The 21,060-nt window shown below is 43.0% G+C and overlaps 2 long non-coding RNA genes across 6 annotated transcripts; one reads left to right on the forward strand and one right to left on the reverse strand.

The window, feature by feature from the left end:
* The first annotated feature begins 8,940 nt into the window (after positions 1-8,940).
* Positions 8,941-14,418, forward strand: LOC147888876 (uncharacterized). 5 transcript variants are annotated; one of them, XR_015543024.1, is made up of 5 exons: positions 8,941-9,445; positions 9,550-9,820; positions 9,928-10,022; positions 10,633-12,267; positions 12,409-14,418. It is a non-coding gene; the product is annotated as an uncharacterized LOC147888876 (long non-coding RNA). The 5 variants fall into 5 exon arrangements; XR_015543025.1 differs by having other exon boundaries at positions 10,636-12,267; XR_015543026.1 differs by lacking the exon at positions 9,928-10,022 and having other exon boundaries at positions 10,633-12,031; positions 12,153-12,267.
* A 4,546-nt stretch (positions 14,419-18,964) lies between these two features.
* On the reverse strand, positions 18,965-21,016 carry LOC147888877 (uncharacterized). The gene is made up of 2 exons (XR_015542976.1): positions 20,629-21,016; positions 18,965-19,153 (listed from the first exon to the last, which is right to left on the reverse strand). It is a non-coding gene; the product is annotated as an uncharacterized LOC147888877 (long non-coding RNA).
* Between the last annotated feature and the right edge of the window lie 44 nt (positions 21,017-21,060).

The following is a 21,060-nucleotide window of genomic DNA, read 5'->3' on the forward strand; positions in this document are numbered from 1 at the left end:
ATCCAAAATATGTCACCATGGTCTATGATGAACTAGAAAAACTCTTAGATGTCAGATTCATCTATGAGATATAGCACAATGATTAGGTTTCACCCATCATCATTATGCCTAAATGCAACAAGAAGTTAAGAATATGTGTTAACTTAAAGAATGTGAATGCCGCCACAATCAGGGATCACTATCCCCTACCCTCAATAGAAACAGTGTTGGAAAAGGTGGCTGGATCTGAGATATACAGCTTCTTGGATGGCAAGAGTGGATATAACCAAGTTCAAATTGCTCCTGTTGACCAATCAAAAATAGCATTTGCTACAGAATGGGGTATATTTGCATATAGAGTCATGCCCTTCAGCCTATGTAATGCCGCGACCACATTCCACAGAGTCATGTTCACCCCTTTCAAGTCATTTCTAAATAAGTTCCTACAGGTGTTCCTGGATGAATTATGCATCCACTCGAACAAAAAAGACCACTTAAAATGTCTTGAAGTAGTTCTAATCAAATGGAGGAAGTATGGCATCTCCCTAAATCCAACAAAATGCCAGTTCAAGGTCACCCATGGAGTTGTTTTGGGACACAGTGTTTCTCAACATGGGATTGCAACTGACATGGACAAAATCAAAATCATCATGGAATTGCCTCCTCCTACAAAATCCAAAGGTGTATAAGTCTTTATGGGACATGCCAGCTATAATAGAAGATTTATCTTGCGGTATGCCATGATAGCCAGACCACTTTACAAATTAATAGTGGAATTCTTATGGACAAAAGAGTGCGACCAAGCCTTTGAGATTTTAAAGTGGCACCTAATCACATCACCCATCCTTATATTTTGAATTGGGATATTGATTTTTATGTTCATACTAATGGCTCCAAGTATGCAATTGGGAGTGTGCTTTGCCAACCTGGTAAACATAAGAAATACTACCCATTCTACTTTGCCAGTCAACAACTCAATGATGCAAAGATCAACTATGCCACCATAGAAAGAGAAGCCCTAGCAATGGCGTATAGTGTTAAGAAATTTCGACACTATCTATTGGCAAATGACTTTGTCTTCTACATCAACCATCAAGCATTGCTTAATCTTGTGAGATGTCCATGTACAATAGGACAAATAACCAGATGGCTACTTGCTTCAACAATTAAATTTCAAAATAGTGGTCCGCAAAGGTGCCCAACACTACATTGCTGATCACATGTCTCATCTCAAGTCGGGAGAAGAAGCCATTGGAGTAGAAGATAACTTGCCAAATGCCACACTATTTCAAATAGATGATGCTTTAGAATGGTGTGCAAATATCATTGGGTACTTAACGGCAGGGAGACTACCCCCTAAGATGAAAGCAATGGATGCCAAAAAACTAATTTTAAAAGCTGCACCCTATCAACTCCTCATCAACTCATTGCACGACAACTATATAAGATGGGCAAGGACCAAGTTTTAAGAAGTGTAATGCCTCATGAGATCATGCCAATCCTTAGTGAAGTCCATGAAGGCATTGCATGAGGACACTTCCAAGGGGAGGCAACAGCAAGAAAAGTCCTTCTTGTAGGCTATTGGTGGCCAACACTTTGGGCAAATGCCTATGACTATGTCAAAAGCTTTGATATATGAAATGGAGTACTAAACCACAACACAAGGACTTCAACCCCCTAACAGTAGTTGTTGCACAAAAACCATTTGAAAAATGGGGGATTGATTTTGTGGGTCCCATCCATCCACCAACAGCAAAGGGAACACAGGCACACTACATCATCATGGCCACACTGATTACTTTACCAAATGGGCTAAAGCTAAAGCAATCAGAAAGGCAGATGCCAGAAGCACATCAAGATTCTTATACGAGAATGTGATCACCTGATTTAGATGCCCCATTGAAATTGTGTCGGATAGAGGCACACATTTTGTCAATGAGATTATCCAAGAACTCTTGTCTAGCTTTATGGCAATTCATAGAAAAAGCACACCCTACAACCCCCAAGGGAATTGACAAGCCGAATCCACCAACAAAATATTATGCATTATCCTCACCACCAAGGTAGTAGAACCACAGCGTTCTAATTGGGTAGAGAAACTAAATGCATCCTTATGGACATACTGAACCACACTCAAGGTTAGTACAGGGAATACACATTTTCAATTGGTGTACGGCCTTGAAGCTATGGTCCCACTAGAATTTGTAATACAAAGCCCACGCATAGCAATACATGAATGCATGGGAGATCATGCATCCTTGAAAGAAAGACTCTATCAATTGGAGAAGCATATAGAGACCAGAATAGTCGCCTACCATGCCACGACAGAAGAAAAGCATGGTTTCATAGAAACCTTAAAGCCAAAGACATCAAGGAAAGTGAAATGGTCTTACTATACATTGCCAAAGTCCACAAGGGCAAACTCAAGTATCTAGGCCAAGGGCCTTATCGATTAAGAAAAATGAATCCCATCGAAAACATTGGATGGAGTCCAATTCAACACAACCATAAACGGGAGCCAATTGAAGCGATACTAAATCAACACGCAAGCCATCCCTGACAATAATGAATATTTGGGAACCCCAAGTTTTCAATACTTAGCACTAGATTGTTACACGCGCACTCAATACCATATGCATGTTTTTGCACATATAGTTTGCACTAGATTGTTATATGCACACTCAATGGCATATGCATATTTTTGCACATATAGGAAGATCTAATCAATTTCCATCTAGGGATGATTAAGTCTTAGTTGCCCTATGAGATCCCACAAATAAGCACATAGTTAGTCCCAACCTAATCGATAGACCATGTGCACTCAAACAATTTTATATAGGCACATAATAGATTGCATCAATAATAGTATCACACACTTTCATTCCATACTCTCAAAGCATGCAATGAATTCACAAGTAGGACAAGAAGCTATGCCAAATCTCAAGATGAATCGGAAAAAGACTCTATAACGTCAGCAACGAGACCCTTGCCAAACATCACAGTCATCTCCTAAATGCACAAATATCACACTTCTATACAAACTGATCTACAAGTTCAATGATCTGGGTGCAATTGCATCCAACATAAATGCAAGATAGCAAGAAATGCTAGCCTCAACACAACGAGACCCCCACCAAATCTCATCCCAAGAAGTTTCGATGACAGAGCGCGCAGCCTCAACAACGAGATCCCCTCCATCACAGTCGTCGCCCTCTCCTCAAGTGGATATAAGCTTCTTGAGTACAAATAAAAAATTGTATGGTGCAAAGGCATTACAGTAGGAGCAACTAGCATGCCACAAGCTCAACAGCCACCACCACTGGGTTACGCGTATTGCATCCCAACTCCAAAATCAAAATAAGCCATAACCCAAGGATGGGTAATAAAATGGATCTGAGAGTATGTTGTCTATGTGCCAACATGGACTTAGGTAGCACATAATGTCTGTGTAGAGTAGTGGCAATGCTCCACTTGTACTTGCATTAGGCTAGGAATAATCTCTCGTATGAATCCAACATGAATGTTCTACATTCAAGTCCCACATGCAAGTCCTACATGCAAGTCCTACATGCCAGTCCTACATGCAGTTTCTACATGCAACTTGCAACTCCTATATGTGACTTCTATATGCAACTTCTACATGTAGAGAGAGAATGTCTTACAATTCCTACATGCAAGTTCTATATGCAACTTCTATACGCAAGTTCTACATGTAGAGAGAGAATGTCTTATAATTTCTACATGCAGAGAGAGAAGATAAATACCCCATAATGGAATGAAGCCCACACTCTTTGGGGCATTGTGTTGAGTTCTACTTTGGTATTCCAAGCAATTGTCTCCAAGTGTCCATGCTACCTTCCACTCCACATCCAAAAGCATGTCCTAACCTTGCAACTCCTCCTCCCCTCTCCTCCAACCTTGCAACTCCTCCTCCCCTCTCCTCCTCCCTCCTCCTCCCTTATCCTCCCCTACTCCTCCCTTCTCCTCCCTCCTCCTCCTCCCTTCTCCTCCCTCTCCTGCTCCCTCCTCCTCCTCCCTTCTCCTCCCTCTCCTCCTTCCTTCTCCTCTCTCTCCTTCCCCCCCATGCTCTTACACCTTCTTCCTCTCCCACTCCTATGCTCCCCCTAAACCCTTAGTCCCTCAACCCTTGACCTCCATGATCTATGAGGGAGACGAGTTCTCCACCATGTACTCTACCCTGAACCTTGGATCCTCCTTCTAACCCTGAAACCCCTTCTAAACCCTGGAATCTCTTCTAAACCTTGGAACCTCCTTTTGGACCCTGAACCTCCCTCTAACCCTTAAACTCCTCCCAAACCCTTCAACCCCCAATGAAGACAAAAACCCTTCATTACCCCAATCATGATGATGCACGTTCCTCTCACACATGCATGCACTATGTTTTGCTTACCATACTTAAGCCTACGTCTCACTGGAATATGACCCGAGGTCCTAAGCTACACTTATACTATAAAACAAGACGACACCGATATATCTATAGGTGACAAAAGCCTTGGAACCCTACATACTAAGAATACCCTGATCTTCCTACGAAAGTCATGGGAAAGAGTGAACGGGACATGAAAGATCGGGTCCCAGTTTGGAGCTCAAAGGATTGGTGTTGCGGAGACTAGGACCTTTTTTAGGGTATTGAAGGAATTTTGGCATTCCGCGATCCACACAAAGATGATTAGGAGGCGATACATGGGCCTCATAATCTCGGTGTATTCAAATATGAATATCCTATAGAACCCTAAGTTCCCCATGAACCGCTGGACACCCTAAGAGGATTGGTCGGTCAAGGAAGGTCCACAATGACCTAGATCTTGCTCTCATCTGTGGAGATCCCCATATGCCCTAATATTACTCCATGCTTGACCCAGAAATTTGACATTTCAAGGGATTTAAGGAGATGCGATAAAAGCGACATCTCTCCAAGACCTTGCGTAGCACTTCAGGTGTTCCTTCCAACAACTAGAATTCACACAAAAATCATCTAAGAAGACCTCTAAGAATTCTCTCAGGTAATCTTAAAACGATGTGCTCTTCAGCCCCACTGGAAGGTGGCTGGCGTAGAAGATCATCACTCATGACACGAAGATTCCCATTCAATATAGCAGATGCCATCTTGTGTTGATCCTTTGGGTCAAGGGTTACTTGGTTATACTTGGAGAAGCCATCAAGGAAGTTGTAAGCTTCCTTGTCTACTACTCGTTCCAGAACATGTTCTGTGAAGGGTAGGGGGAACTGGTCTTGATGTGTAACCGTGCTGATCTTCTTGAGATCTACACACACCCTTATCTTGTTGTTCTTCTTCTTAGCAATCATGATGGGTGAAACCCAATCACTGTCCTCTATCTCGTAGATGAACCCAACATCAATGAGCTTATATAGATCTTCTTGACTAAGTCGGCATATTTTGGGTTCATGTCATAGGGTCATTTCCTGTGATAGGGTGGGCACCTTCCACAATAGAAATTGTATGCATGACTACCTCGGGTGGAACACCCTTGATGTCAATGTACTTCCAGGAAAAACAGTCCTTGAGCTCCTTGAGGAGAGCTACAAGCTCTGCCTCATCCTTAGGACATAGGTCATTGGTGATGTAGACCAGTTTGCGGTCGTCTCCATTGTCTACCAAATTGACCTCCTTTACTTGGGTTGGACCATCAAACCCGAGGTTCTCCCTTGTTCATGTTGTGCTTTCTTGAAGGCGATCTTCCTATCTTTGATTGTGTAGGTTTTGAAGTGAGGGGCGGCCTTATGAAGGTCCTCTTATTCCTCCTCTTCATGTGTTTGCTCTTTGAGCTTCTCTTTGACTGCTTGACGTTCGTGCCTTCTAGCTTCTTTGGATGAAACCTTACGACTAGCCTTAGGCTTCCTTGTCCCTGTAGAATGTTGGGATCCTTGGGATTCTTTCGAGTCTTGGGTCTCTTCAGGTATCACCTGTTAAATTACACGGTGCAGCGGAACAAAAACTGAACAAAGAATAGAGAGTACACAGCAAACTGAAGAGGAACAAACTTTTCCTTCAATACTGATGTAGTACAGATGATGGCTCTGTCCACCCGTTCGCTCCCACAGTGGAGCTTAGATGGCAATCTAGACAGATACTAGGTGAAGAGCTACTAGCTGGAAGATCTGATCTGATCTGAACTGATCTGATACAATGGATTGGGAAGGAAGCCTCTTTATAGCTATGAGGGCGGTAGCCAAATCAACATAGTTGGTGGAGTCGACCAGTCGACCTAGTCGGTGGAGCCGACCAGTCAACCTAGTCGGTGGAACCAACTAGTCATCCATGGAATATTCAGGGAATATTTCCTATACCGTCGCCTGGGGACCAGCTGGCCCCCAGGCCCTAGCAAGAATAAGGGGCTCCCACACAATCACCTTTCTACCATCAACAGTCTCATTGATAAACCTCATCTGACATGCAAGTCAGGATCCATCCAGTGTCCCAAGCTCACACATGGCTTCTCCTCATATGGGGGCCTTACAATTTGAGCACCTTGGAACACTGGTGGTTACCAGGAGGGTGGGGCATTGAGCATATCTAACATCACCTCCTCAATCTGCCCAACCGGTATGGTGATCTGGCTTAAATTTGTTCTCCAATCAGGATAGAACTCCTAAGGTGCTTTGACTGCCCCAACATAATCCAACCATTGAAAGTTAGATTCTATCATATATACTCCCGGCTCGTCATCGGCCACTATTGATATCATGTTAAGTGACATGATCGTACGTGAGGATTCACTCTCAATTGCCAGTCGGCATGTTTGTCACTTATTCAAGAGATCCATAAGGGCCAATAGATGCATCCAGTTCTCTGAGTCTTTAGGCTCAGGGAGGGGTGCATACCATAGGTCTCAGACCTCTCTAGCTCCGTCTTGTGTGACAAGCTGTACCGTGTTGTGACGGAGGCAGTTCTTGCCATGGTGACGACTCTTTTGAGAAGAGGCCACCACCAATTGGTTGGGACTTCCATGTCGCCAGATTTACTTCCATGGTCTCATCTCCTTTATGAAGATATATGGTATTAGTAGTCAATCAGTTGTGGACTAGCCCAGAGAGCCTCATGAAAGGGCATCGTATGATGATGTCATAGGAGCTCATTTGGAAGTCCATTAGAACAAACAAGTATCTGAATGAAAGACGAAAGGTTTGATCCTTACGTCCTTGACAATTCCAAGCGGCCTTGCTATTGTTCTGTCTGCCAACTTGACTACAAGGGTCATTGGCTCTATCTCAAGTTTACCCCAAGCTTCCTAGCATTGCTTGGTGATAATGCTCACTCTAGCTCCTCCATCCAAAATGGCGATGGTCTTGTGGTCATGGCAGGAGTTGGTGATCATTGCATTAGTGTCATTACTCTCATAGTAATGTCCCAACTTGTTGACTGGCACCTTAGGGAGAAGTTCTATTTTTCTCTTGTGGTGGATTGGTAGGAAGCTGTCCATTCATTCAATCATATAAGTCTTGCCATAGGGTCAGGCATCCTTGTAACAGGGTTGCAATGGGCATCTTGATTTCCATGGACAAGAAGGCGGTAAGACTTGCTATATCCCGAGGTGCTTCTATATATCTCATACACGTTCTTGGGGGGTCTAGGTAGTTATGTGAGGATACATGACCCTGTGGTTCCATTCTGTTAGATGTAGGTTGTTCATTATACATAAGTCCCCACGTGTTAAACCCAAAGTGTAGACTCTCGATCTTGACCTCTTGTTCATTTGGAGGAGCCTCTTGTAATGGAACATGAGTTTTAGGCTTGTGTTGGGATAACACTTCCTTGTCGACTCATTCTAGTATGTTTAGAGGTCTTTGTGGTGGACGATTAAGGAAGAGCTTGGGGTGGATGGTGTCAGGGCCTCTACTCTCCTTCAACCATTGCTCGAATTCGGTTTGACATTCTCGTATGAGTTCTTGAGCTTCAATTAGGCGTTGTTTCTCAAGGAAAAGGTTGGGATATTCTCTCAAGCCCTTGGACATAGAGGGCCTAGACTCCCTTGCTATCTTGGGGAGAATTGGGCCAATCGGTTGAGGTTCAGCCCGGTCTTCGGTCCAGGATTTATCGCTAATGGTACTCGAGGATATCATCGCCGTGTCCTCTTTGGATCCTCTTTGGATTACGACCCTATCCTTTCCCTTGCCTATAGAGATTGTGTCCTTCTGGGTCTTACCCTACTTGGGTGCTTTGACCTTAGGCCGAGATGTACTCGCTCCTGGCATGGTCTTCTTCCTCTCTTGTAGTGTCTTCGCTTGCAAGCGGGTCAATACATTGAGTGGGAGTGTGGATACGTGACCCCTCTGTACGCTGAACATATTAAGACTGGTGACTACCAGTGGTGATGGGGTCAATGGTTTGCAATTAGGAGAGTATTTGAATAGATGCTCTACCCCACACTTGTTACAGTTAGGAGCTTGTAGGGGGACAGGGAGCACGTGTTATTTGGACAATTAGCCACCTTCTGATTTTCTTGGTAATGGAAGCACTACATAGGGGCTGGCTGATTGTGATAGGGACATTTCAACTGCCTCTGCAGACCACTACAGGTATGTGCGGCTTCCTGTCGACCGTGCACTTATAGCTAGGCAAGGCCTTCGGCCAAGGAATCTGGACTACATGTAACGACTTCTAGGTCGTCCGACTTTGCTAGGTCCAGCATAGGCTTTCGGCAAGGAAGTCATTGGATTCTTGGAGAAGCTGACACCAAGCCCAAAGATTCACTAGGGCAAGGCAAAAATGTCAGACTTGACTTTTGCTGAAGCATTAAGAAAAATACCATAGTTAGAACATTTTTGTAAGACGGTTAGTAGGGAGGGTGTTGTCGTGATTGTTTCTACGGTGCGTGGCTGATGGGCATGAGTAACGGGCTTATGTCATGGAGGGGAAATACGTCCGAAATGTCAATTTTTGATATGCCATGGAGGAGAACTTCCTCCCTTCATCCGAGAGATGACTCCATCCTCCAGACCTTGTGGCTCTCTCTCCCTTCTCTCCAGACCTTCATCTACTTCTTTCGCTCACGTGCCCCCTCTCGTATCTGCTCCCGTTGCTCCCTCTCGCATCTGCTCCCTCTGGTAGACTGTTTTTGGAAGAATAGATCGTTATCCGTTCTCTTCCCTCCTGTCCGCTTCTCCCTCCTCCTCCAAAACCACTTCCTTCTGCTCCTTCGATGTCAAGATTTGGGAGGAGCTCCATCTCAATAGCATCACCTCTCCTTCGTCTAGAATGGGATCTGTGGGATAACGTCGTGTCGTACGCATCAGCAATCTTTCGAACGTGTGCACCAGCGATGATAAGCAGCGTCGACTCAGGATTCATTAGGCCTCAGGAGGCACCAAAATTGTGATTTACAAGGGAAGGATAAAACGTCTTGTGGGTTGTTGTGTCGGTCCATCACATCTCTCTTCAGCTCAACGGACAGACAACCCTCTGAATTCACATCCATTGGAACAGGTACATGCGCCTTTGTGCCGAAGCATGTTGGGATTTTGTTCCGTAAAAAACTTGTCGCATATACAAAAGCCTCAAGGGAAGCTGCCGGTTGTTGTGATTTGTAGGTGTTCCTTGGGCAGGGAGAGGTTCAAACTTCACAAGCAATCTGCAGGGAGTGCCAGGAACTTCGCCATTCTATTAGCTTGTACTATTAGTCCATCTCCATATTGCTGCTTAGCCCTGTTGAAGAACGCTACAAAGGTCATCTCGCTAGGGATCATCCTCAGTCTCCTCCTTGCTCGAGCCTCACACACGAAGGTATCTAATCGACTCAACAACAAGAAGGTCCTTTAGTCAACAGTTGGGTTCATCAGATATTGTCGGCAGCAAGCACAGGTATCTAATTCTTTGCCATGGAGTGACAATCCTTTACGACATACTGATTTTGGCTGAGTATTCCTCTTTCTGTGGAGTGTTGCTGATTTATAGAACTGATATACTAGAAATATTTCAAGAAGAATATTTCTAAGAATCCTCATCGACTCCATCCACACCATTGCGTCCAAATTGAAGGAAGGAAATCCTATTCAAGAAGCAGGTATGCTTGAAGATAGGGCACACAAATCTGTTCTTTTTTTTGCAAGAACACACAAATCTATTCTTGAAGCAGGTACGCTTGATGCACGTTTTTCAGGCGTTTACCCAGTCCCTTCTAATCGAGTATAGAATAAAGAAGTGGAGGCAGTCTTGAGTCATTTATAGGCTTCAAATCTAGAGCCCACATGCATATAAGGTGCAGGCTGGCACGCAGTAGGGATGCCTTGAAGTTTGAGACCTGGTAGCTGTGCTGATTGGAGAAATCATAGTTCACAAGGCAAAACATTTCCTCATTAGGAGATGAATGTGTGCCTCAGGGATCATGTAATAGAAAAAATGTTTGTTAGTAGACCAAATAGATGACTTAGTGAGCTGACTAAGCAATGTAAGTTGCTCGCCATATTCAAGGACATGTAAATTTCACTCTGTGATCTTGTGGCCTTACTACGCTATTTTCTTTGTATGTTTTAGTGATAGGCTTATTTTGTGTTGAGCAGCGTAGAGGTGCTCATATTGTTAATGTTTGCTCTGATGATTACTTTAGAATAAGAGTTCTTGTGAATCAAAGCTTCTTGTTTTTTAAAATCAATTTGCATTGGTTTTATTTGCAGCAGGATCTCTCGAGAATGGAAGAGTCAACGAATCCTACAATTAGAGCTCCCTACCAAAGTATTCCAGGTATGAGTTCATATGAGCAACAAAGGCCATGATTTATTCAGCAGCAACAAGGCTTGCCGATTAGACAAGAATACTATCCAAGCTTAAATCAGCCACCTGTAACCTCATTTCCACACCCTCTCTAGCAGCCTTTTGATAGGATGAACACCCCTTTTTTGCAATATCAATCAGTGGGAATATATGAACCTCATCTTACTCACAGCATACATTTCCACAAGCTACACTTCAGCAATCCCCGATGTCAGCATTCTCTAGCTATCACGAGGAAGAGGGATTTCACATAGAATCGGATAGTACTGAATCTTGGAGGGAGAGAACTCAATGCCCTACTGCTAATCCCTCGTCCTATCCTAGCTCTACTGAAACACACACCCCCTCTGGTGACAGCCAACAAGTTTCTAAAGGGAAGTCAGTAAAGATGAAAGACTGGCCTTCTAGAAAAAGAAAGGCACGTAAACGCCAGGAATCTGAAGTTGAAGGAGTTGAACATGAAGACAATGATCCACAAAGGGGAAAGAGATATTCAGCTAGTGAGTTGATTGATTAAGTAAACTTTCGCCTAGAGATGCAACCCAAGTTTGAGACTCTAACCACTCATCATGAGTTGTGGGTGACAATTGCCATCAAGATGGCATCAGAGGGGTATCCTATGAGGCAATGGGAAGGTTATAGAGAGAAGTGGGATACTAAATTCAAAAGGTACAATGCAGAGTTTAAACGTTTGCTTAGTCAATCTGGATTTGGAGATGACAATGAGGCTGAAGGTGCAGAATTTATATTGTTCAAGGATCAAGTTTTGAATGAAATACATAAAGTCATGCATAGAAGGCCAAAGATTGTTTCACAATCTAGATGTCAGAGTGCAGTAGGAGGGGCACGAGGACCCACTTGTGGAGAGAGGTTGCAGGAGGAAGGTGTTTCGGGGATGGGTGGCAAGAGAGCAAAGAGAAGCACTCATATTCAGTCCATGTCTTTGATGCAATGGATAAGGTAATGGATAAGTTTGAAGCACAACAAAGCCATGAGGACATGAATGAAGCCATCAAGGATGTTTCCTCATTAGCAAGGCAGTTAGTGAAAGAACCAGAGGAAAGAAATGCTCCTATGCAATAGGAAAGTTGTGTCAATGAGAGAGTCTCTCATTGGTTAGCTTCGATAAGGAGAGAAAAGTATGCTGCCAACTTTGCAAGGGGTGACGTGGATTGGGCAGCATTGGTGTGTTTAAAAGAGGACGACCTTCGAAGTGAGCTTCTCATCCCTGTTGAACCCACCAGGCACATTTGGAAGGAGATCGAAAAATTGAAGCAAAAAGATGGTGGGGATAGCTCTTAGGTAATATATGTACTACTTTTTGTTTCACCTTGGATGATGTTGAGTTAAAAAATATGTTGCTCTATTTCTACTTGCCATTTTGGATTATTACCTCATTAGTGATTGTTTGTGATGACAACAGGGCTAAACAACATTTCGAAGAGGCTTGCCTATTTTCTCTCTTGTAAATATACTACAAGGCACTTGTATATACACTGCAAGGCAGGAATATAACATGATCATGTTTTATATTCAAGGTCTCCTTGATAGCCTTTTGTGGGTGTTCTTCAGTTTCTCTTTATACTTGTCATAGTAGGATTGTTTAGATGCAAAATTAAATTTTGTTTTATAGTGTTGGCGGTTTACCATGCAAATGTTTCTCTTTTGTCTGATTGCAGGATGTGTGTAATATGTGCAATGTGAAGAGGCTATCCAACTATTCGAGTTTTTGTAAATATGCGTGTTTGATGATTTACCCAATCAAGATGGAAGAACACTGGAAATCAGGATGAGCTGTTAGCAGATGGAAGAATCTTGTAAGCATCATGTTAAATGTGTGCTGTCTCTAAAGTAGTTTGCAGTGTGCAAACTATTCATGGAGGGCCACAAGCTCAAGCAGTTGCAGGACGAAGCAAGAACCAAGTAGGGGAGGGTGCACTCGTCCACCTGGATTGACCTCTTCTCCCCGCATTGCAGGACAATTGTGATTTGGGTTTGTGGATCTTTGACAATTGTGTTCAGCCAATGGGACTCTTTCATCTCCCCGCATTGCAGGCCTCTGCTATAGGAACAGAGGCAATTTTGATTTCTGTTCTTTGCTTTTGCTCGTGTGATTTCTGTTTCTTTGCTTTTACCCACGAGCAGGTGTCATTGGGAACAGAGTTGTGATGAGCCCGCAATCAGAGGATCATTTATTTTTGCAACACAGCTCCAAAGATGAACAAGGCAGAGGACCAGGAGTAGTAGAGCATTCTGGAGTGTTCAGATGTTTGATGAAGAAGAAGTAAGAGCAGGAGCAGAGGATGCTGAGTGTTGAGAAAAGAAGTCTGATGATGAGGAAGGAATAGCAGGAGCAGAGGATGCTGGAGACTGGAGTCTTCAGATGAGGTGTCTGTTTAAGAAGGGAGAGCAGGAGAACATAATGTTTAGATGTTTTGATTGATTTCTGAGATCAGCTTCCCACTGATGTCCACTTGGTGTCTACTCCTCTGCAATATCACAAACAGGTGCAGAATAAGCAGATGGAGAAGCTTTCTGGCTGTGGTGTCCACTTCTCATGAGCCGTGGGCTATGCTGCTCCCCCTCTGGCTATGCTGTCCTCCTGCAACAAAGCTGTAGTATACCAGCTTCCAAACAAGAAAGGAAAGGCTGATGTCATCAACTTGGCTGCACCACCTCAATTTCCAAAATTCCACCATGTTATAGGGCTGAACTTCCACCATGTTACAGGGCCAGTACCTTCCCCTATCAAAGAGTGCATGCCTTCCTCTCAACTAGCAGCCACCTACAATCTTTCACAAGCTGCCAATACGAGATGTGTCATGGAATGCCTTGATAAAGGGATATGCTGTGAACCATGAGGGAGCCATGGCTGCAGAATGCTTTGAGGACATGCAACAACAGGGTATGAAGCCAGATGCAATTACATTCACATGGAATGCCTTGATAAAGGGATATGCTATGAACCATGCAATTATGTTGTGTCATGGAATGCCTTAATAAAGGGATATGCTGTGAACCATGAGGGAGCCATGGCTGTAGAATGCTTTGAGGACATGCAACAACAGGGTATGAAGCCAGATGCAATTACATTCACATGGAATGCCTTGATAAAGGGATATGCTGTGAACCATGCAATTATGTTGTGTCATGGAATGCCTTGATAAAGGTGTCAGGGAATGTAATTATGTTGTGTCATGGAAGCCAGATGCTTTACTCACTGCCTGCAAAACTTGTGGAGAAGCGGAATTAGGACAGAGATGCTTTCAACAGCTTGTCCAGATAAACCCAGAAGCTGCTTCTTCATATGTGCTCATGGCAGACACATATGCTAGTGCTGGCATAGGAACTCCACAATCATAGGTACCACCCCATGTGGGGGCCCTTGCACTACATCACCACCGGTGTCATGGCCTATGGCACTAACTGTGCCTCTTCTACACACACACACAATCATATGACTGCTAATGCATGCACAATGCACCTAGCAAGACCTTGATCACACATATCCCAACAATAGATCATGGTGTGCAAATACCAGATGCCCTCAGGTTGGTACATCGAGAAGCGGTTTCCTATTAGGTCACCATAGAACATGTCAGGCCAATCATCGTCCATCCATCCAAGACCTTCAGTCATTGAATCTAGATCGACGGGGAAGGAAAGCAATTGTAGCAATTTAACAAGGTCTAGGAATGTATTCTCACCATATGTACATGACTTAACTACATGCCTTGAAATTCAGGATCCAGGGGTGTTGGGACAATTTGTAGATACACATGTGATTAGTGAGGTTTAGTTTACTAGAAAAATACAACATGACCGTAATTGGATGATGGGTCGAGGTGGTGTGAGCCCATGGAGTGGTGGAGGTGTAGGAGGTTAATAAAATTCGTGTTGTGCGTGAGGAGAGATGTTGTGAGTGCTTTAAAATAGAATGTTACTGTTTGTGAAGACGTGTGGGTTAGAGCCAGCTACAGAACAGTCAAATCCATTGTGGCTGCAATCTAGTGTTTTGAATTAGGAAGAATCAGGGATGAAGGGGATGTTGAAGAAGAAGCTTGGAATAAATTGTCCAACTGCTATCCCAAGGAAAGAAATTGGTTCTCCTTGACTTGTACCAGCTTTTCGGTCTGCTTGAGGCGGTTGTATAGCACTTAAAGGCTGTAGGCTTTCGGAGACAATGTGTCTTTGTTGTTTTTCTAGGCTCCTGGTCCTCTTCCTGTGGGCAAGGACTCCTTGTTGTAGGCAAGTTGTATCTCCTCTTTGATTATTTTTGGAGGGTATGCAACATGGGAGGTGTCAAAACTGGAGATCCCTGTTTCTAAGGCCTTATGTAGGTTAGTATATACCCTATTAAAGAGGACTAGTATGCCAAGGGGGTGTTATATTGGGGGATGCTCAACATCTACAAGCTGCTTTTTAGCTAACTCTATAGAAAACCGCCCATCCATCTCAAGCCATCTGATGGATTGTTCAATGAGAGTGGGTTCTGTAGGGTAGTTGATATTATTGTCGAGCTTGTATAGTTCCAAAAAATCATCCCTCTGCCCATTGATTTCAGTTAGGACTCTCGTCCAGGCATCCAAATTGAGAATTAGTGGATGGTCTGGGGGAGAGTATATTTTGGTGGGGTCTTCCAAATTGATGTCTTCGTGGAAAAAAGGACATCGCTACGATAGGGAGGCTTGTATGCAATGTTTTCTCTAGAATTAACAAAATAATGAGGTTGAAGAGGGCAGTTAATATACATATTATGATCTAGGAGGGCTAGAGTAAGGGCACATAATCAAAGGTTGAGGTGGTTAGAAGGTGTGACGGGCATTAATTATGTTGGTCTCCGACCTCGTACTTGCCTATTTGATAGGCAAATGTTGTATGTTCCAACATTGTGTCTAGATCCACAATTGCCTCCGTTATTGTCCTTAGAGCCTCGTTTTGCCTTGTTGCCTCCACGAGGAGGGCATATTTTTCATCTAAGACCTTCTTGTACTTGGCTTCTATATCCCGTCTAGCTTCCAAGTGATTCTGTATCTTCTCTTCTCCTTTTTGGTGGCTTCTAAGTGTTCTTCGAGGTGCTTCATTTGTTGCTCTAGCTGCACAGTCTTCATCATATTTCTTTTGTCGTGCATGTTCTTTTTGTTCATAGTCTTTCACGATGGCCTCCATGCGCTTATCAATTTTTCTTCCCTCCAAGTGTGTTACCTTCTTAGTGCCTCGTTGTCTTGTTGTAACTCTTTCAATTGTCTTGGCATCAATAGCTCGCCTTAAGTGATGTTGACTTTTGTCCAAGGTTACTTCAAGGCTCTTTGCTTGTGTCTCCCCATAGTATCTTTCCCCACACAAGTCCTCTTCTAGCTACTTCAGCTATTGATCCTTCCTTTTGAAAATGTCCAATAGTTGTGTTGCCAGTGTTTATAGTGCTAATAGCACTTGTTGCTCACTTTGTGATCCCAATGACCCAACCAATGTAGTAGGCACGTGTTGGGTTGACGTTGCTACAGTTGTGGGGGTTACCTTGAATATTACTGCCTCTTCCTAAGGGCGGAGTGGACCTACTCTTTCTTCTCGCATAGGATCATGCCTTCATCAAAATGTGGCAAGTCTTGGACCACTTGCTCTTGTTCTTATTGTTGCTACTGGAGTCGTCATTGTTGAGAAAGTTTAGGTTGGTGGAACACCTCAAGGGATTCTTCATTGGCATGTTCTTATTGGGTTCCATGTTCTCCATCTTGTTGTGGTGGTGGCTGTTGTACATGCTCTTCTTGAATTATTGCACTCTCTTCTTCTTCTTCCACTTGTTGTGTCGGAACTAGCCCTTGCATGGCATGGGTTGCTTGGCACACTTGTGCTTCGGTGGCCCCCGTGGTACTAGCTACTTGTTCCTTCACCTACCCTTATGGTACTTCTTGTTGCATGCCTTAATGTGGCTGAAGCCTGTATTTGTTGGTGGCTCAGTTGAACCTTCTTATGCAAGTCTCATTAGACTTGACGGGGAATTTGCCAGTGAGCATAGTAGCACAAAATTGGCATAAATTTGTATGGGGGAACTGGCACTATTTTTTAATCTGATGGAAGAACTACTCTGCCTAGTTCATTGTGTAATTGCATTACAGGAATACAAAAAATGTGGCCAATACCTATAGAGGGTGGTTGTCCGACTTCACATGCAAAAGAAGTGGTAGGGCCTTGGCAACATTATTTTGGATGCCAATGCAATCTGGATGCCTTGACAAAATGGGGATTCTTTATGTCATCTAGATATATGCCGCCCTTATGCTTCTGCTTGTCAAAATCCACAAGCCATGTCAGTTGCTTGGCTATATCCCTTGGCCACTTCTGTGCATCTTTGACCTATAGTAATTTGAGAGCCTTGCAAATTCCTTTGATTGTGACCTAGGCCTCGAGAAGCTCATTTATTTATTTATTTAGGCACCATGTTTTATCCCCCCAGTAGTTAAAGTTATCTACAAACTAGAATGCCTTATATACATCCAATTGGCAATGGAAGAGCCGTGCCAATTGCCATGATGCAATGAAAATGCTCTAAGACCTCGAGATCTTGTAGAGCTTGCATAGCCTTGGCCGTGTGATAGGCCACAAAATTTTGTAAATGCAACAAACCTCTAGCCAACTGGCTATAAACAAGCTCAATAGTATGCTACAGAAACTAAGGCCACCATACTGCCACAAAACCTCCACTCAAACCATGAAACAAAGCAACCCAAGTTTAGGCCATGAATAGCCCATGATGGCAAGCAAAAAAATCTACCCTCAGTTCCTGAACCGAATATCCTCCTTGTCTTACAACAGGGGGTTGATTCGTAATCTCTCATCTAGCAAAAGATGGCTGGTTGTGGTGCTTTAGGAAGTTCTTTTTTAGGTTTTAGCAAGCAAATCGTAGAGGTTCGAGGTCACTAGATAGATTATTTGCTAAGTAGGTAATGGTCTTAGAAGAGCGAAAAGAGCATTGGAAGTCACATCCTTGTTTTTGAGGTTTTAGTCGTCAAATCGAAGAAGTTCGAGGTCTAACTAGGTAGACTAGTTGCTAGGTAGGTTATGCACTTAGAATAGCAAAAAGAGCATCACATCCTCGTTTCACCTTCAAGTTTCTAGAAACTATCATTTCTCTTGCAAAAACATTTTTAAAAAGTCAAAATTTGTGAAATTGTTCCTAGTTTATTGTTTTTGCTTCCATAGTCAGTTAGACTAGCCCTTTTCTCATCTTGTTCATCTCAAAATAGTGAAAACATACAAAAAACTTCAAGGAGAAATGTCTAAACTCAATTGGGAGATATCAACACATAGAGCATGCTATCAACTTGACATCGCTCTGCCAAGTTTGACAGCCTAGGCTTCCAAGAGTAGCCAGCTCATCTCGTCAAACTACAAGGCTACCAAGTTGTCACCCATTTTTGTCATATTTTATTTGTTGACCTTACTAAAGGCTTATTGATCACCAGAAGCACCATCTGTTGCCATCACACTACCAAACTTTGACAACAAGCTGTCAACAAGATTGTAGAGTTTGATAAAATTTCACTTGTGATCATCATATTCGAGTTAGATAAACCCCTAGGAGTTAGAAAAGTTTCAAAATAAGCTCTCAACTTGACAGTGCATTGTCAAGTTTGATAGCTTGCTCCTCACCCAGACACTCAATTTGCATCCAAGTCACTTCGAACTACCCTCTTAAGACAATGGGTAGTGATTCTTGGAACTACTTGCACGTGTTATTTTTGGATGAACTGTAAGACCTTAGTGTTAGGGATTGTTGACCTCATACGAGCTGTGATACGAGTTCCTATGAGATGGGAAGAAATAGCAGCATCGGTCTTGTTCATCACTAAGGCACAGAGGAATGAATTGCTTTCCATGATGACATGTACATTCAGTGAGTGATTGGAAAGATATTTGCATGGTATGATGTTGTGCCATGACCATAATTATGTATGTGACAGTGGCCCCAAGATCTTGCAACCCATAATGTTGCATTTGTGTGTGTGTGTGTGCGCGCATGCGTGTGTGTGTGTGTGTGTGTGTGTGTGTGTGTGTGTGTGTGTGTTAGGACTAAGAAAACACTCCTGGGAACAGGTAGCAGATCCGTCCTGGTATAAAAAGAAAGCTGCAAGTGGAGTTTTATGGATGAAAAAGACAACAAATATCATTCTCATTCATGTGTACCCTGAAAACTGAAGTTGGAATTAGATGAAAACTAGCCAAAGTCACTTTTATGATAAGAATTGCAAATATTACAATTCCTGCTTCGATATATATTGAAAATCACAACTGCAATTCTATGAAGCTAGTCAAGTTGATCTTAATATGATGAATAAGACTAGAATATGTAATTGAAATTATAAAAAAATCATAGATCTCTTTGGAAATTCGATAGAGGTGTATCCTAGCGTCAAGAACTGATACCTGCATCCATCCAAGAGAAATATATGTTAGAAATAGACACATCTTCTAGCTTGGGACTGCAGGCGTCCTAGTCCTCAACTGCTTGTTATCACAGTTAAGAATAGCACCAACAATCAACCATGAGATCTAAGACTATATACAAACTGGAAAAAGATTAATTGAACAAAAGGTGGGGGAGGAGGAAGGAAGAGGGAAGTAGGGATGTCAGTTGAGACTACAACTGAGCTTGTGATCTGCATATACATCAAGTAGACTGCTAGAATGAACATGTGTCTGATTCCTGGCAGCAGAGAGAGGAAGGACAACCAAGGAACTTCATAAAAGAGCTTTTCTTATTCAAAAACCACTAGAGTATTAAGATCAAAGCTCTAAAATCCCTGTAGGACAAGCAAGAACCTTACACAAAAAAGTCATTCTCATCAAGACATGCGCTTATATAAGAGTGAGCAAAAGTCTAGAATTCATGAACCTGCAAAATAGTCACACACAGTTATACCTAGAAATTGCATTGAAATTTACATGAATGAGAAAGGAGACATCATAAACAGTAGATAGTAGGCAAAAATGAACTGGAAACCAGGAATTGAACCGGTGCTTACTGACACTAACTGTTTAGAGCTCAAGGATGAGCTATCAGAAGCTGGAACTAGTGAAAAAAACCAGGCCTCAATGTGAAAAAGATTTTTGCCTATGCTCTTAGACCTGGCCATAGTAGGGTAAATTTTACTGCTAGAAATGACCACAAGCAATTAGGAAAAACAGTAAACATAAACAGCCATGAACTGTATCAAATTAAAGCGGGAGAATAAATAGTAGCAACAACGTCCAATAACACTGCTCCTGACGGAATATGCAATATGATTGCCGATTAGCTGGGATCCCAAATAAGATATCACATATGCCATTATCTAACATTGCTAACAGGAGGACGAAAAACCAGACCATTAAAACTGTTGCAGAGCAACCACCTGCTCATCTAGATTGTTAGAGATAATCAAGGCAATGTTTCCATCAAATTCGGGATTTAAAACAGCCCAAAATGGATAACAAACGTATTAGGGACTTTCCAGATCGTAAATAGAGACTTGGAACAGCAAGTGAAAGGGAAAGCAACGGTGGAGGAAGAGAAGAGGGCACCGAACCAGGACAAGGCTACTGATCCCATGAGAGACAAGGAAGAATCGCTTGTACTTGCAGTCTTTCATCGTTATGCATAGTTTGCTTAGCCAAGCATGAGTGGAAGGAAAGGGAGAGATGGGATATAAGGAAAGCTGGAGGTATGAGGCAGGAGGAGTAGACTATGAGAAGGAAACCTCAAAGGGGTGAAGGAATCGAGAGTAAGGGAAAGGGAAAAGAGAAGTGAGAAAAATGTATATAGAAGGAGAACGAAATGGCAAAGGTCAAATACAAGCCACAATGCCATGGCTATGGATCAAGAGAGACCAGAAGAACTCGGAAAAGAACAGACGGAATACCTGAGAAGCCAGGGAATTGTCTCCTACGCATGATGCCTCCGCTCCTTCATTCGATCGTTTAGGAACCAAAGAAGCCATTCTGCCTTTGAGGTGGTGGATAGGGAGGGAAAAGTCAGCAAAGTCAAAGGGAAATGAAGTTTAGGAATCGGAGCAAAGTAGGTAATTAGGATGGAAGGAGAGTTTTCTGGAAGGGCGATATGGGGAAACTAGAGAGACGGACAACAGATAGATAGGGAAGGAGGAGAGACACTTAGCAAGGGGGAATGGAGAGATGGAGAGAGCCAGAAGGGGGAGCGAGGCCAAAGGTGGAGAGCTCGAATGGGTTCACCGATAAGCTGCATGAGACGAAACTTGAGGAAGTTTGAGAACCATAAGAGAACTTCAACCAGCGACGCATTAAGGCAGTGCCTAAAGATAGGCACGCATATGGCT

Source organism: Dipteris shenzhenensis, chromosome 21 (assembly GCF_047967505.1).
Source record: "Dipteris shenzhenensis isolate YYH24624 ecotype China chromosome 21, Dip_SZ_1.0, whole genome shotgun sequence".
NCBI lineage: Eukaryota > Viridiplantae > Streptophyta > Polypodiopsida > Gleicheniales > Dipteridaceae > Dipteris > Dipteris shenzhenensis.